The 14,205-nt window shown below is 42.3% G+C and overlaps 1 long non-coding RNA gene across 1 annotated transcript in view; it reads right to left on the bottom strand.

Annotated features, from left to right (window-relative positions):
- Nucleotides 1–375: 375 nt before the first annotated feature.
- LOC131504397 (uncharacterized) overlaps nt 376–14,205 on the bottom strand; it is a 65,247-nt gene continuing 51,417 nt past the window's right edge. Inside the window, exon 3 of the long non-coding RNA XR_009257966.1 lies at nt 376–809. This is a non-coding gene — a long non-coding RNA (uncharacterized LOC131504397). The remainder of the gene's footprint in view (nt 810–14,205) is intronic.

Raw genomic sequence — 14,205 nt, 5'->3', positions numbered from 1 at the left:
GGCTGCTGACTTCTTTGGCATGATGCCTGTGGCCCCAGTGTTTGAGGAAGGACAGCAACATTGTCGGAAAATTATATAGAGTGAATTTTCTTGTGTAAGAGCTAGAATCTGACTTTCCCCATCCTCTCTCTCTTCCCTCCTGGTATCTAAGGTAAAGAAATAAGCATACCTTCTGAGGTGGAGTGCCTTGGACAAAAAATAATTTTGAGAAAATATTTTTTGTGTATGTCAGTTTCTTTTTTGGCCCCACATCTTGCTCTTCTTCCATAAAGCGAAGTACGTAGCTTGTGCTTTTCAAACACTGTTGCATTTGGTCCTCTTAAAAGCCCTCTGTGTCGGTAGTTGCTCCATTTTGCAGACAAGAAAAACCGAGGCTCAGAAAGATTTTTTTTTAATGTTGTCAAAGCATACTACACAGAAGTGGCAGAGTAACAGTTCAGACCCAGGTCTTTTTACCCCACAGCACAAATTCTTTCCACTCTAAATCCAAGCAAAGACCATTGTCTGAGCTGATACTGTGCCCACATCCAAGCATCTCTGGGGAGGGGAAGATTTTTCACTGCAGTTCAATGGGCAGAGCTCACAGTGGTCAGTGACTCCATAGGCGTTGTCAGCAAGAGCCCTGGGATTCTTCTTGTACAATCTCCTCATCATGCTCTTCTCTCAGTGTGTTTAATGGCGGGTCATTGTTACTGTTTAGTTGCCTGATGGGTTTCTCACTCCTAAATCCAAGTGACGAAGCAGATCCTGCTGTCCTTGGGATTATCCCCTCTTGATGAGTGATGACCTCAGGAGTGGAGACAGCTGACCTGCAGGCAGAGAGAGGGGGATGTCAAAGGTTCCTCCAGCTCAATTTGGATTGATGAACCGGAATAATTCTGGCAGCAGGGCTCATGGAATTGGCCTCAACCAGCAATCTTTCTCAATTTTTGTGTTGGAGTGGAGTGTTTAGGCAATTTTTCACTTACACCCTCTCTTTTCCACTTTAGGTATTTGAAAAGCACAATCACCTGGATTAGTTGTCACAGCACCAAACAATTATCGCTGAACAGAACTGCATTCACTGGCTACTCTTTCCTGCTTGTACGCTCTACTTTGCAAGAATCTTTCACTTAAAATGCCTCCCAGTTCTTTATTCTGTCATCAAAATGCTATACCGGCTTCAAGGCTTCACTAAATCATCTCCAAGAAACCTCCTCCAAATCCATCTATCCAAATAAATTATGGAGTAATAATTATTATTCCAAATTCTTTACAATGATAATAATAATGGTATTTCCTTAAAATTGTCTCATTGTGTAATTGCTTTCTTAAATAAGTAATATCTTTGGTCCAACATTTAAATGTATACCTTGTACAAATCATCAAAGTGAAAAGTAAGCTCGCCAGTACCTGACCCTTCCAGAGATATTTTAAAACACACATGCTCTTTTAGGAGTGCCTGGGTGGCTTAGTTGGTTAGGTGTCCAACTTCAGACCAGGTCATGATTTTGCAGTTCATGGGTTTGAGCCTCATGTTGGGCTCTGTGCTGACAGCCAGAGCCTGGAGCCTGCTTCAGGTTCTGTGTCTCCCTCTCTCTCTGCCCCTCTCCTGCTCACGCTGTCTCTCAAAAATAAATAAACGTTAAAAAAATTTTTTTAAATAAAATATCCATGTGCTTTTAAAAAAACATCAAGATATGAGAATTGTTAACCTATATTAGCAATTATGTAAGAGATACTATGCTAAGCACTTTATGTGAATTATATCATTGAATCCTCCCCACAAACTTATGAGATGGGTACTCATTATGCATATTTACAAATGAAGAAAGGAAGGCTCAGAAAAGTTAAGTAACTTGCCCATGATCACACAGTTATAACGTGGCAGAATTGGAGCTTGGCCTCAGGCTGTCTGACTGGAGAGCCCAAGCTCATCACCACCATGCTCTATGCCTTAAAACAACTCTCTAGTTGTGTCATGTACCTGTTTCTGGTTTTCCAGCTGGATGAAAGGGTACTTGGGAAGAAAGGAAGCTGTACAGTATTGCTGAAGCAAAGTGTCATTGGGAATCAAATTCTAAATATGAGACTTACTAGCCATGCGACCACAGGTAAATTTTCAAAATTCTCTGAACCACTGTTGTGGGAGAATGCTAACCTGAGAGAGAGATGGAGGTGTGGTGAGGATTAGGGGAAATAAGGAATGCGAAGCACCTGGCACATAAGAGGTATTCAGAAATGGTAGGTACTTCATCAAGAGCCATGTCTTTTTTTAAAGATACATTTGCGGGCTTTTGCCCACACTGTATATTTGCACTGTCCTGTGCAGAGCTGGAAGGAAATGTCCATGTGATGTTTGGCATAATACATACAGAGTTAGGCTTTTGGATGGCAGGAAAATACCACACAGAGGTCCTGGAAAATAAACACAAGGTGAGAGGCTCTTGCACCTAATGCCAATGGGCTAGTTCAAAGTGAATGGACAGTTATTTTTTGGCTGTTCAAAGAAATGTACGGAGGAGTATGGAAGAACGGCCTGAAGATTGTATGCATTATAAACCTCCTCTGGGGTCAATATGCAGAAATGGAGTGTGGAGGAAAAGGGAGACTGAGGAAATACTCAAGGACTTTGCCTGGAACATTCTTCCCCCAGATACCCTCATGGTAACTCCTTCATCTCCTTCCAGTAACTCCTCAGGCATTTCTCCTGACCTCCAACTTGCCCCCGCCCCAACTTTATTTTTAATTTTTTTCATAATACTTTTCACTATCTATCACATGATACAATTATCCCATTTATTGCATTTGTTCCTCATTGTCTGACTTCAGAATGTATGCTCCTGGGGGCCGGGGTCTTTGTTTTTTTTTCCCTGATGGATCCTAAGCACTCACAACAGTACCTGGCACCTGGTAGGTACTCAGTAAGTTTTTTTTGGAGGAATATGTTTTTCAGATAAGGAAACAGGTTCAGTGACTTAGCCTGGATAAGTTTGCTAGTTAACAGCAGAGTCAAGACTAGAACTCAGTTTTTTTTGCCTCCCAAACCAGTGGTCTTTCAACAAAATCATTTTTCAAGATAGAGAAGTATATGTCTAGGATTAAGGAATGATTTGGCTGTTGAGAAATCCAGACAAAACTGGAAACGAGTGCATATAGACAAACTAACTGAACCATAAAAGTGACAGCAGGAAAAAATCAGAGATGTGGGTGGTTGTGTTGATTTTTTTTTTCAAAAATTTGTTTAAGTACCTGAGACTCTGCTGTCAGTTTATCTAGTGAAATAAGATTCATGATCAATGTGTGGAGACGGAAATTTCAGACCTCATTATACACAAACTGAAGATTATTCTTTTGCTGTCACTGCAGCATTTGACACGCCAGTGAAAACAAAAGGAAGTCTGTCTCAGATGCCCCTTTTAGCTTTGACAGATGTGGAAACGCATGAGTTTGGGATGTTAATTTTTGGTTGGATGTTAAATGTGAGCATGTCCAGAGATGATACCACCTAGCTCACGCCTGGCTGAAGCCCCAATGATGCAGAGAATTTCAGTCCAGGACATCATCCTCCATATCCCTACTTCCTTCTCTTATCCCAAAAACAAAGGCAGCCCTCCGCCTATTTCCAGGCTAATCCTCCACCTGAGCTTTTGGTCACAGCCCCTTCTCCTGTCACTTATTCCTTCTCTTGAATCTTAAACCTGTCTTTTCCCCACAACATGCAGATATGTTCAAATCTCCTCCATGCCAAGCAAGATAATGGAAACTTCCCAATAATCTCTTGAATCAGTTAGCTGTTGATGTGTAACAAAGTAGCCCAAAACAATGGCTTGAAACAATAAGCATTTTTATTATTCACAAACTGGTGAGTCATCTGGGCAGTTCTGTTGAGCTGGGCCAGGCTCCCCCGACTTTAGCTGGGCCTGAAATACTGACTGCACATCCTCATGAGTTATGCAGTCAGGTGGTAGGTCGGCAGGGTGGTCAAGGATGATCTCACTGACATGCCTGGCAATTAGCAGGTTATTAATTATGGTGAAGTGGGTCACTGGGCCACTGATCACTTATCCAGCAACTTAGCACAGGCTTGTTCTCATGATAGCCACGCAGGATTTCAAGGGAGAGAGAGGGCAGAAGTACGCAAAGCCTTTTGAACTGGCACAACATCACAAGGCCAGCCCGGGAACAAGGAAATAGACTCTACTTCTTAATGAGAGAAGCTGCAAAGTCACAGCACAAAAGGTGTGAAGTCAGGAAGGGGTGAAGAATTAGGTCGGTTTTGCAGTGTACTTTATCTCTCTTCATCCTTAAGCTTCTGCCCAAATATCTCTTTTCCAAACTTCTAGAGAGTAGCTGTCTCTCGCTTTGCCTACTTTCTTAGCAACCAGTCACCCCTCACCCAAATGACTTCATCTTATTACCACTATCTCCATTTTTATGAAACTGCTCTCTTTAAACACAACAATGCCTCAAATTATCAAATATTATGAACTACTTTCAGCTTTCATCTTATTTAATCCCAGTGCACAATCTGATCCATATGGTCATTCTCTCCTGCTTAAGACTCTCCTCCTTAAGACTCTCCTCCCTTACCTTCTATGATTCACTCTCTTTTGGGTCTCCTTCTAACCCTCTGACCACTCCTTCTCAGATTCCTTGGCTGGTTCACGTTCCTCCTCTGGCCAGTTAATGTCAGTGTTTCCCATGTTTTTGTTGTCTTACTTTTCCTTTTCTTCCTTCCTTCCTTTCTCTCCCTTCTCATGCTGAACTCATTCTGCAATCTAATCTAGTCAAGTGGCTACCACCTATATGTATTTTTTGTGTATGAGAGAGAGAGAGAGTATGAGTGGAGGAATGAGACAAAGGGAGAGAGAGAGAGAATTTCAAGCAGGCAGGGTTTGATCTCATGACCCTGGGATCATGACCTGAGTTGAAGTCAAGAATGGGAACACTCAACTGACTGAGCTATCCAGGAGTCCCGCTACATGCATCTTTATTCTAACTTGTCTGTTGACCTCCCGGAATAAAGTGTCAATGCCTACTGGATGTAGCTATGGGCTCCTCAGATGTTAAGTGTGCCTAAAACTGAGCTTAATATTTCTTCCAAAATGTGAATCTATCTTCACTTTCTCTGTTAGCAGTTGTGCAACTCTTTCAAATCACTGAGCTAGAAACTGAGGACTGTCCTTAACACTTTCTGCCCTGAGCTTCCTACATCTCAGGACATTAAGTCCTATTAATTCTATCTCCCAAGCACTCCTTCAGACCCACTCCCTCCTCCCTGCTGCTCCCTGAGTTCAGGCTCTCATCCTCTATCGCCCAAGTCAGTGCTGAAGCCTTTTACCAGCTCCCCTGACTCCTTTTTGCAGCCAGAGATCTTTGTGAAACACAAATCAAACTGTGTTATTCCTTTGCCTCATACACTTCCACTGGCTGATTTCTGCCAAGATCAAATGTGAACTTTGTATTGGATAGTGATCATCATTTGCCAAAAAAAAAAAAAAAAGTACTCCATGCCATTTAAGAAAAAGAAATTTAGGGGCACCCGGGTGGCTCAGTTGGTTAGGCATCCAACTTCAACTTAGGTCATGGTCTCACAACTTGTGAGTTCGAGCCCCACATTGGGCTCTGTGCTGACAGCTCAGAGCCTGGAGTCTGCTTCAGATTCTGTGTCTTCATCTCTCTCTCTGCCCTTCCCCTGCTCGGGCTCTGTCTCTCTCTCTCTCTGTCAAAAATAAATAAACATTAAAAAAATTTTTTTAAAAAGAAAAAAGTTTATTTTAAAGAAAAAGGGATGGACTTTGGGTGATTATGATGTGTCAGTGAAAGTTCACCCTTGGTTTAAAAAAAAAAAAAAGTACCATTCTGGTGAGTGACGTTGGGAGATAATGATAAAAGGAGAGGCTTTGTTTGTGTGGGGGCAGGTGGTATATAGGAAATCTTTGTAGCTTATTCTTACTTTGGTGTAAACCTAAAACTGCTCTAATAAAAGAAAGTATTTGTTTTTATTTTTTTTTAATTTTTTTTTCAACGTTTTTTATTTATTTTTGGGACAGAGAGAGACAGAGCATGAACGGGGAAGGGGCAGAGAGAGAGGGAGACACAGAAGCGGAAACAGGCTCCAGGCTCCGAGCCATCAGCCCAGAGCCTGACGCGGGGCTCGAACTCACGGACCTCGAGATCGTGACCTAGCTGAAGTCGGACGCTTAACCGACTGCGCCACCCAGGCGCCCCAAAGAATTTGTTTTTAAAAACGAAGGATTGGGCGTCTGAGTGGCTCAGTTGGTTAAGCGTCTGACTTTGGCTCAGGCCATGATCTCTCAGTTCATGAGTTCAAGCCCTACTTTGGGCTGTCTGCTGTCACCATGGATCCTGCTTCAGATTCTCTGCCTCCCTCTCTCTCTGCCCCTCCCCTGCTTCTGCTCTCTCTCTCTCAAAAATAAACATTAAAAATTTTTTAATAAAAAAATAAAATAAAAATACAAAAGAAGAAGGAATCATGAAGAAAGGAAGGAAGGACTTTCACGAAGGAAGAAGTGCAGCTAAGCAGCAGGGGAGTTGCTAAGGATAATATCCCATGTCTGCTGGCTCCTCTCTTGCTGCCTTTAGTATCTCTGCTTCTTACTGTGACTCTACCCCATTCCCCTTCAGATTCCTCCCTACCCTCTCCTCACCACTCCCCACAAGTTCATCAAGGTACATTGCCCCCACAGGCATTCTTTTTTTTTTTTAATGTTTATTTATTTATTTTGAGACAAAGCGCAAGAGAGAGCAGGTGAGGGGCAGAGAGAGAGGAAGAGAGAATCCCAAGCAGCCAACGTGGGGCTCAATCCCACGAACCATCAGATCATGACCTGAGCCGAAATCAAGAGTCAGAAGCTTAATGGACTGAGTCACCTGGGTGCCCCGAGAAAGGAAATCTGATTGGCTTAGCTCATGGGTCAAGTAAGGCCATGCAGACAAAACATGACAGCCTGAGGTTCACACCTTCAGTAGGATCTCTAGAGAGGAATGTTCTCAAAGACAGTGTGGGCTGAGAGGCAGCTAGACAGGTCCACTATATTGCTTAGTACAGCACGGCATTTTTCTAGTATCAGGTCCAGTTCTTCTCCACTGCAATGCACTATCCACTCCAACTACATAGAACTATTCTTCATCGCTTGATATGTTGTGCTGTTTCTCATATGCTATTCTCAATACCTGTCATATTCTTCCCCTCCTTAACTCCTAGAAATCTCCTCTTTACTTTTTTTTTTTTTTATTTTTATTTTTTTTTAATTTTTTTTTTTTTCAACGTTTTTTATTTATTTTTGGGACAGAGAGAGACAGAGCATGAACGGGGGAGGGGCAGAGAGAGAGGGAGACACAGAATCGGAAACAGGCTCCAGGCTCCGAGCCATCAGCCCAGAGCCTGACGCGGGGCTCGAACTCACGGACCGCGAGATCGTGACCTGGCTGAAGTCGGACGCTTAACCGACTGCGCCACCCAGGCGCCCCTCCTCTTTACTTTTTAATGGCCAGCTCAAATGTCACCTCATCTATAAAGCACACCCTTGCGCCTGTCAGTTGCTCTCTTCTCTGGGAATGCTTAGCACTTTGCACATAGCTCTATGTGACTATATATCATACCAAACTGAAACTGTTTGCCCCTCTGCTAGATTATGGGGTTTTTTTTTTGAGGGGGGAGGGTTGTTTGTTTGTTTTTTAATTTGCAGGCACTATTCCCAACATCCGGTGTAATATTGGGTTCACACTTAGAGATCCAAAAAGTTTGTTGAATGGATGAAGATGTGAATGGCCAAAGTCTCTACATCAGTGGTTTTCAAAGTGTGCTCCTGAATCAGTAGCATCAGCATCATTTGAGAACATGTTAGAAATACAAATTCTTGGGCCCCATCACAGAGCTACTGAATCAAAAGCTCTGAACGTAAGTGGGGTAGGCAGAATATTGGACCTATCCAAAGATATCCACGTCCTAATCCCTGAAAACTGTTAATATCTTATGTTACAGGGCAAGGAGGAATTAAAGTTGCAGATGGAATTAAGACTGCTAGTTGGCTGACTTTAAAATAGATTATCCAAAGTGGGCCCAATGCAATCAAAAGGTCCTTAAATGAGGAGACAGTAAAGTCAGAACCAAAGAGACAGGCATCATAAAAATGACTGGACAGCCACTGTTGGCTTTGAAGATGGAAGGGGAATTCTAACCAAGGAATGTGGGCTAGAAGCTGGATAAAGGCAAGAAAACAGATTCACCTTTGGAGCCTCCAGAAAGGAACTCAGCCTACTGAAACTTTGATTTTTACACAGTGAGACCCATTTTGGAATTCTTACTTCCACCACTATAAGATAACAAATTTGTGTTGTTTTAAGCCATGAACTATGATAATTTGTTACAGCAGCCACAGGAAATGAATACAATAAGGCTCTGCAATGTGTTTAGCAAGTTTCCTCCCACCATGCACTCTAGCACCTGGTACTATGCCTGCTACAAATCTCCTCCTTTGTTGTATTAGTTTCTTTAACTGTCTCTGTACTGTTCACCACTGCATCCTAGCTCCTAGCCCAGCGCTGGTGCTCAATAGCCATAGTAAGTAATACTGAGGATGTCTTTGAGTGCTGTTCTAGGCACTTTACATGGCTTACCTCACTTAGTCCTTATGAAGTAGGTAATATTATCATCCCATATTTTATGCACCAGTAAACTCATGCACAGAGAACGAAAGCAACTTGCCCAAGGTCCCCCAGCTAGTAAGTGGCAGAGCCAGGATTTAAATTCACTCTTACTCCGGAGTCCATGCTCAAATGCTATGCTATGTAGTTTATAGGCAGGGTACAGTATATAATTGGCGAGTGAATCAATAAATAAATACTAAACAGTAAGTCTCACCTGAGGACTTTAGAAGGATGTTTGGGAAGCAGTAGCAGAGTTCTTAAGACAATGTCATCCCAGGGGAAAAGACACATTCCCATTTGTGTGCAAGTGGAACAGAGCATCTGGAAAGACAACCGGGGTGGGAGGGAAGGCTGGACTGGCTACAGATGGCAGAGGGTAAGACTGGAGAGGGTGTGCCTTGGGTAGGGATGGTGGCTCCCAGGAATGAGGCAGGTGGGAATTGAAAGGTAACAAATGAAGGACTGCACCTGGCTTTTCACCACATTATCACCAGCATCTAGCCTAGGCTGGACCCTTAGAGGCCCAGAGACCAATCCGCAATATACATTTGCTTAATAAAAGGGGGTTTTAATGTGAAATTGTTCTAGGATCTTCAGGCATTCGTTCCAAGGTGTTCAAGAAAGATCTCTGACTGGATTCACCAGAACGTTCAGCCGTGACACAGATAATATGAGGGGAAAGTTGAACCAAAAATCAACGAACTGGAGGACATGGAGACAGGGAAGTACTGATAGAACAGCTTCTGGTCAGTGGCCAAGACCCAGGGTTCAAGGAGAGTGAGGCCATTCCCAGTCAGGGACCTGCAGGCCTAGCTGAATTATGGGATTCCAGTATGTATTCAGTGTCCACGTGTCAGGCATGGAGCTAAAAGCATTCCCACTGGAGCTCACTGAAGCAAAGTGTCCCCATATGAGGGCAGAGCACAGGAAGAGGAAACCAAGGGCAGCAGAACATTTTAATTTCATTTCACTGTAGTTTTAGTTTCATTTTCAAGATAAGGTCCTAGTCCTTTTTGTTGTTGTTGTTTTTTTGTTTTTTAACTACAATGAAATTTGGGAGATCCATTTCAAGTGGTTTTACCTTCAGTGACCTTCCAGTATCAAATTTTCCGCGTTACTTTTCAGGGAACATTGCCTCTGGCCCCACTGCTCTATGTAGTACAGTGGGTAGATTGCTCAGTGGGCCCAGCTGCCCGGAAGCTGGGGAACGCAGAGGAGAAGTGGACCCTGCAACATGCCTAGAACTCAGTGTTACATGGGTTGAGAAGGGTGTCATGGGAAGAGGACAGCATTTGGTGCTAGATGGTCCTAGGTTTTAAATCCCACTCAAGCTGTGTGATATTGGGCAAGTTACTCAACTTTTCTAAGCCGTAGTTTCCTCAACTGTATTGCAGGACTACTAATCTTGCCAGACTGGGCTATTGGAAGATTAACAGATGATCATCTCTGTCAAGCAGCCACCAATGTTAGTTTCCAACTGAGGGTGTCACTTGTACCCTGAGACCCACTTTCTATTAATGTGTAATGATTATTTTTTAAAATTATAAAGAAAACAAAATGAGAAGAAACAATGCTTAAGTTTCTGCTTCAGTCCTCTTTTTCTTCTTTAGATCCTTTGTCCTCCTTGTATTCTCACTTCCCAGACCCTAGAGATACCACCTTTCTAGAAGCACAGAGCCTGAATATAATCTAGAGGTTTCATACCCCTAATAACGTTTTAGCTTTTTCTGTGTAGAGGGCTTGGTAGTTTAAGTTCAGAGAGGTTAAGTTACCCGGCCAAGGTCACACAGCTAACAAGTATAAGAGCTAAGATTGAAAGCCAGATCACTCTGACCATAAAGCTAGAGCTCTTTCCTGAACAGGCTGTTTCCTCTTTAGTGGCAACAATTTCTCAAAGCAGGTTCTGGCTCAAAAAGTAACCCAGGGCTTGTTGGAGGGATAGAAACAGAGCACCCTTTCCAATCAAACATAGGACACTAAGAATTCACATCAGGAGGAGCTCAAGCATGGAGCATCGTCATCCCAGAAGGTAGAGAACACTGCAGGGAGGAATAGTACTTTGTAGACAGACAGGCCCGGTTAGAATCCACTTGCTAGCTGGATGATTTTGAGCGAAGTTACTCAATCTTTCACTTTCCCAATCTCCTGTAAATTGGGAATAAAATGAACCTTACCAACTTCAGAGGGTTGTAAGGGGATCAGGTGGATATAAGGCTTAAAAAACAGTTTAGGGGTGCCTGGGTGGCTCTGCCAGTTAAGCGTCTGACTTCAGCTCAGGTGATGATCTCGTGATCTGGTCCGTGAGTTCAAGTCCCACATCAGGCTCTGGGCGACAGCTCAGCCTGGAGCCTGCTTCAGATCCGTGTCTCCCTCTCTCTATGTTCCTCCCCCACTCACACTCTGTCTGTCTCTCTCTCTCTCTCTCTCTCTCTCTCTTTCTCTCTCAAAAATAAAATGAAAATATAAAAAAAAATTTAAAGAGCTTAGTACAAGGCTCAGCACATGTCCTCAATATACACCATAATTCGGCCTACTGAGAATGTAAGAGGCTCTGTTCCTCACCTATACCTGAGGGGACATGTGCTGGAATATATAACCTGAACACAAATGCATCTAGAAGAAATATAGACAAAAGTAATACAACAATCAAGTGAAAAATTTGCATATGCTTATTCTTTTCACTTGAACAGAGAAACTCAGGCAATTAATGTTTGGAAAGGAATGTGAGGCAAACAGAATGAAGTCAAGTATTCCCCCCATATTAATGTCATGTGACCCCACAGCCTCCAGGGCCATTTTGGTTGTGCTAAGAAGACCATGCCCAGAGTGCCTCATTAAAACTTTACTGACAATAGCTCTACCACCCATGAAAAACTGTTTTCTTCTCCCTTCCTGTGAAATCACCCCAGTTGCCTCTGAAGAGAGACCCTCAAATAAACAATATTGAAGTATAATTAATACTGTTCCTTCCTCAGTTTCTTACTTTGTTGTACACCTTCATGGTATTCTACCATGCTGGGAATTCCATGCTGGAAATACTTGCACCTCACCCCAGGCTTTGCTGGTTTATTCCATCTTTCTCTTCAGGGGCAGCTGGCAGAAACTTTCTGGAAAGTAGAATTAGTATGAAATCTATCAAGGTTTTCACCAGTACTCTGACCTTGTAATTTTCTTTTAACATGGATTATTTTAGTGTGGGTGCCTCTGTCCAGGAAACCAGAAGAATAATATTTCTGTTTGAGGAGAACTGGAATCATAAGTCTTAGTTATAGAAGAACTGAGACTCGGTGATATGGGGACTACACAGCCAGGCAGTGCCTTTGTGATTCAAGAAGCTTTTTTCTCTTTCACCTGGTCAACTGGCATATCAGTTGTCATAGCCTTTCTGCATTGTGACATCTTGTTTTCCTTAGGAAAATAATTTTTTCATTTGGAATTCTCATATTCCCATTATTGGTGGCAATGCTATCAGAACCCTTTTCACAACAATCTATTCTGGGCCATATCTCTATTTCTGTATCGATTCTTAGTCCATTATCTTGACTCCAAGCCACCCAAGAAAGTCAGAGTCTGCACCAAATCTGCCTCCAGGGTACTTGTGAAAGCACATTTAGCATGTCCTACTTCCTCTCAGCTCTCTGTCTTTGATACGGGTCTCTGTTCTAGCAGGTTGTATGTAAGGCAATGAAGTCTTTTTGGAAATATTCTCTGCATTTAAAAAAAGTGTATTATCAGTGAGTATCAGTTATAATGAGGCATTTTAGTGTGGCTGGATAATGCTGGAACCAAGGAACAGTGTCCTCTCTGCTGAGATCGTGGCTGCTACATTTCATTAATCCAAGTCAGGGTGCTAAGTTGATTTTCAACTTGATTGACAGAACCCTTTCAGCATAAACCCTGGAAAACTATTAGGAGGAAAGAATCCCATCGAGGCATTCTGCTTATAATAGTTTTAATGCAGAAGTGCATTTGATCAGCAGCATGCTGAGCTCATATCACTTCCAGAGTGAGTAGCAATGTGGTTCCAGTGTCATTTAACACAACCAATTATGGTACATCCTGACAACATTTGAAACAGAATTGGATTAAGAAAAATGCACTCTCAAGACTGTGGTCTTGAGGCAAAATATCAGACTTTCCGCGGATCTCATTTTTGCCTCTCTTTCATTATAAGAACAAACTGAAGAAAAAGAAGAAGAAGGAGGAGGAGGAGGAGGAGGAGGAGGAGGAGTGATAAGAAGGAAGAGGAGGAGGAGGAGATGCAAAGAACACTTTTAGGAGTAAGAGGCTGAGAGAGAGCATAAAAAGCAAGATGTAACTGCAATTGATGACCGCTCCCTTTCTTCAGTACTCTTTTCTGTTGCTGCAAATCTCCTACATACAAGAGTCAGAAAGTCTTTCTTCAAGTACCAGATTCACTTCCCAAAATCAGAGAATGCATTTCTCAGCCTTCCTCACCATTCTTATCCTCTAAAAGAAGCACCAGTTCTAATGAGTAAAAGTCCCTATGATATAAAACATTAGCCATAAAGCTACCACTGTGTTCAGAAGGTTCTACTCCAGGGGCAATATTGAGTGATCTATGGACCAACAGAGGGATGTCTTCAAGATATTTCACATCTTAAGAGGATCAGGTAGTCAGTGTTATCTTCTGAATTAACCAGCCACAAATTTCACTGGGATAATACAACTGGAGTACCTGTCCAGGAAATAGACTATCAAATACCTTCTTTAAAAAAAGCTTTTACTGAGTTATTAGAATAAAAAAGTGATATATGTTCAATGCAAAAAGAAATCAGAAAATATAGAAGAAAGCAACGAAAAATAAGGATATCATCCAGAGACAAGCACTCTATTTTCTGGCACCACCTACACACATATTTAGAAACAAAAATGTTATCAGATCCCTTCCTTTTGTTCCTCTTTGAAATTATACTGAAACATGTCCCTGAATATAAAACTTTAATGTGACTAAGAATCGTCTGGGGTATTTTAAATATTTGAATGGCTGGTCCCCACATCTAGAGATTCTGCATCAAGAAGAAAGGCATAAGACCCAGGAATATGCATTTTATCAAGTGTTACAAGTGATATTGATGCTGACAGTTCTCCAACTACACTTTAGGAAATATACATCTTTGCAAATATACATCTTTTGCCTGATGATTTTCTTAAGATAAAGTTCTAAAAATAAACGCTTCATTTTGGCAGAGGCTATGCCATGCAGCATTTCAACAATATACCTTATTTGTAGTTATCTTGTTGATAAAAAAGGTTGGGTCATGAAGACAGGAATATATTCCAAGGCAGGAACAACATTTGAGGCACTGGTGAACAGGGTAAGTCAGTCCAAAGGCCCTCAGAATCAGCCTTTCAGGTGTCTGTGGGATGCATAAATCCTCTTCAAACAACCCCTTGGCTCTTCCGTGGAGACTGACAATGAGAAGAGTTGAGGAGGGATGGGGCAAGACGCATGGCAAGACTGGACTTAGTATCTCGGCTGGAGAAGCTGCTTCCTGAGAGGGGAGGGTGCCTGCCACTGCCATTTGC

This window comes from Neofelis nebulosa, chromosome 2 (genome assembly GCF_028018385.1).
Source record: "Neofelis nebulosa isolate mNeoNeb1 chromosome 2, mNeoNeb1.pri, whole genome shotgun sequence".
Classification (NCBI taxonomy): Eukaryota; Metazoa; Chordata; class Mammalia; order Carnivora; family Felidae; genus Neofelis; species Neofelis nebulosa.
This window is presented reverse-complemented; position numbering and strand designations above follow the sequence as displayed.